At 41.0% G+C, this 3,486-nt stretch overlaps 2 non-coding genes across 2 annotated transcripts; both read right to left on the minus strand.

The window, feature by feature from the left end:
- Positions 1-817: 817 nt before the first annotated feature.
- trnap-ugg (transfer RNA proline (anticodon UGG)) lies at positions 818-889 on the minus strand. Its single transcript has one exon. It is a non-coding gene; the product is annotated as a tRNA-Pro (tRNA).
- Positions 890-1,148: 259 nt separating this feature from the next.
- trnat-agu (transfer RNA threonine (anticodon AGU)) lies at positions 1,149-1,222 on the minus strand. Its single transcript has one exon. It is a non-coding gene; the product is annotated as a tRNA-Thr (tRNA).
- Positions 1,223-3,486: the final 2,264 nt, after the last annotated feature.

Here is a 3,486-nt window from a genome sequence, read left to right on the forward strand (position 1 = left end):
CAATATAGTAAGACAGGACATTTTTGCAATTGTTATCAGCACTCTTAATTAACAATTTGGGGCAGCAAAGAGAGACACATTTGAGATCAAGGAAGGTACCCAAAGTTAACCATCAAGCTTTCCGTATAGGTTTCTTAAAGTAGGAGTGCTCGTCTGGGATTCGAACCCGGAACCTCTCGCACCCAAAGCGAGAATCATACCTCTAGACCAACGAAAAGTTGGTCTTTTAGCGTTTCGTGAGAGGATGCGAACAGCTGACGTAGCCATGGAATCCTGGGAATTTGTGATTGCTTTCTTTCTTCTTTGACTTTTCCAGAGCAATGAGCCTATATTGTTTGGAGTTGGCTCTCCCTTCCCTCAGCATGAGTGAAGTTATTAGGCACATACACTGAACAGCCCACAAAAACTCCGGAGACCAATGAGTCAATACTCACCACCAGGTTCCACCAATTCACACCACATTTTATGAAGAAGCCCAACTTTAAGACAGAACAGGCCTATATCTCCATTTCTCTACCATTGACTTGAAGCGTTTCAATCTGGATTTATAGAACAAATACCAAAAATGCTTTAGATAATACTGCAGAGGGTGTGCTTACATGATACAGGTATTTATGCGTGGATCTGTCTTTCAAATTCCAGATAAGAAATTCATTTAAGAAGGACTTGAAGCAACTTCAGAATGAGTGATGGAGGTTTGAGCTGTATTTCCTTATTTGTGGCTTTGATTCCAAATGCATTCAATGTTATAGTCATTGATTCAATCATTCTCTGATTTCACAGCAAAGCAGAGACACAAGGCCAGCAGACCAGGGAAGGGCTCGTCCGGGATTTGAACCCTGGACCTCTCGCACCCAAAGCGATAATCATACCCCTAGACCAACGAGCCAAAAAGAAGCAAAGTGGTTTTTGTGATTTATTTCGGAAATTCACGTGATCGCTGCATAAAACAGAGCTGGATGTCATTCAAATAATCTGTAAATGTGAAAACATTGGATTTAGTCCCAGTTCAATCTTCTGTACCTCAAGAATAGTTTAAGCCATGAGATGAAGTGCCTCCAAGTACAGACTGTTTTGGAAGTCCAGCACTCCTGAAGCACTGCAGTAAACAGTTATGGCAACATGTTGATGTAAATAATAACATCTTAAGGCACTGCTGGGATTTGAACCCAGGATCTCCTGTTTACTAGACAGGCACTTTGACCAACTAAGCCACAGCACCACATGGTTTGGACAACTGATGAAAGAATAAAGAGCAGGAACTGGATCCACCTCAGGAAGTGGTTTTTGTGATTCTGTACCTCAAGAAAAGTTAAAGCCATGAGTAGAAGTGCCTCCAATTGGTTCAAAACTTCATCGTATCTTGCAGATATTGTTGGGTTTTCAACTCAGACCCTGGTGTTCATGAGGAAGGCACTTTCACCAGTTACAGCCTGATCTCATGAAGCGGTGTACTTATTACACGCCAAGTCATTGACCCTGTTTTTACAAGGCTTTTTTATGCTTTTACTTATTATTTTACACTTCGTATTTTGAGGAAATGACGTCCTACCCTCAGCTTTTACGCTAACTCTGACTATTTCACAGTTTGTATGTTCATTTTGATGTTATGTGGTGTGACAGGAGGAGAACCTCCACCGTACTGTACCCTAACCAATTGACTTGTTATGTTAACGGAGTAAAATTACACTCCGAAAGCATAAAATAGGCATAAATGACACTTTAAAAGCTGTGGGCTATTTATATGCACTTTTATTAAGTGGACCAGTGAGATGCATTTAGTAGAACCCTGATAATAAGCTGTTTTATATGCTAAGTCATAGTTAGCTCTGAAGGACCACAGGCACTGTTGGGATTTGAGCCCAGGATCTCCTGTTTACAAGACAGGCAACTAAGACCAACTAAGCCACAGCGCCACATGGTTCATAACACTAATGAAGGAATAAAGAGCAGGAACTGGATCCACCTCAGGAAGTGTTTTTTGTGATTTATTTCCGAAATTCATGTGATCTCTGCATAAAACAGGGCATGATGTTATTCAAATTATCTCTATATGTGAAAACATTGGATTAAGTCCCAGTTCAATCTTCTGTACCTCAAGAATAACTAAAGCCATGAGATGAAGTGCCTCCAAGTACAGACTGTTTTGGAAGTCCAGCACTCCTGAAGCTCTGCTGTAAACAGTTATGGCACCATGTTGACGTAAATAATAACATCTTAAGGCGACAGCGCGAGGTCCCGCTGTTGAGAAAACACTTCTTTTCTGTCCATGAGCGAAGTGAGTATTGATTATAAGGTCTTGGTTTGCACTTAACACCACAGTAAATGGGAAAGGGCTTTTGACCGAAGCAACCTGGCCTCATGTTAGGCTAATTGAAGGGGGCTATTGACATTTAGGCCGAAGATGGGTGAGAGTATCAAAACAATCATCACTTGGTGGCAGGCAGCTGATAAAAGACAGAGCTCTCCTCGTCAGGTAATCGATCCCCGATCTTCCGCGTGTCAGGCAGCGTTACTGTCCATTATACTAACGAGGAACTTCTGTGTGGCAGATACAGTCATCAGATGAAAAGACAACTATCGCCAAGGAGTGAAATAAGATTTTCGTGTCCCGTTTCAAGGTCTTGCTTGTTAGTATAAATTCAGATAAAGGAGAATTCCGTGTTGTGAACTGTATTTAATTCTGTTTTCTCTCCACAGCTTGAGAAACATGAAATAATAATTAAACAATTCAACACAACTTGAACTCAAACTTGTCATTATTGTACGGTTCATGCAACGTGTTAGAAATGTGTTTTTTACATTTATATTCACAGTGGGGTGCCATGACCTAAACGTGTGGAAAGTTATAAATCATCTCTGTCCATTTAGCCTTCTTACACTTGCTCTGACTTAAACTGCTACTGTGTCAATGCTAAATTATGAAAAGAAGTTCTAACTCAAAGGTCACAACAATAAGGATCAAAGGAAATATGTGTCCCTGTATAGGTCCCTCACTGTGTCAGGAGAAACCGAGTCCTTTCAGGCACTACAACCTGCAGGGAATCAAGGAGGAAAGACTTGAGCCTGAAAAGTTGTCCACAAGACAAAATGTATAAAATATGAAGTATACTATTAATTTAACAGATGGCTCTGTCAGAAGTCAGCCATGGTACCTGAGAAGTTTAAGCAATGAACCTGTATTTAATTTGGCCAAAGGTCATTTCTATCCGTGCCCTTGTTTTAGCATGTGCATGTGTATGTGCATGTGCATGTGCATGTGCATGTGCATGCCCTTGTTCCTGGATCAGGATATGGCGTGAGGAGGTACGGCCAGCATGCATAGCCTCTGTCCCCAAGCAGGACACCATTGAACTCTCCTGCAGAATAAGAGAAATGTTGGATGGATATACATGTGTTAAGACTTGGCAATTTGATGCAATATGTGCCTTATATGGCTATCTATAATAAAGTATGACAGCACTTTAAATTCCTTAAGATGACCTC

The sequence above is a fragment of the Odontesthes bonariensis genome, chromosome 2, assembly GCF_027942865.1.
Source record: "Odontesthes bonariensis isolate fOdoBon6 chromosome 2, fOdoBon6.hap1, whole genome shotgun sequence".
Taxonomy (NCBI): Eukaryota; Metazoa; Chordata; class Actinopteri; order Atheriniformes; family Atherinopsidae; genus Odontesthes; species Odontesthes bonariensis.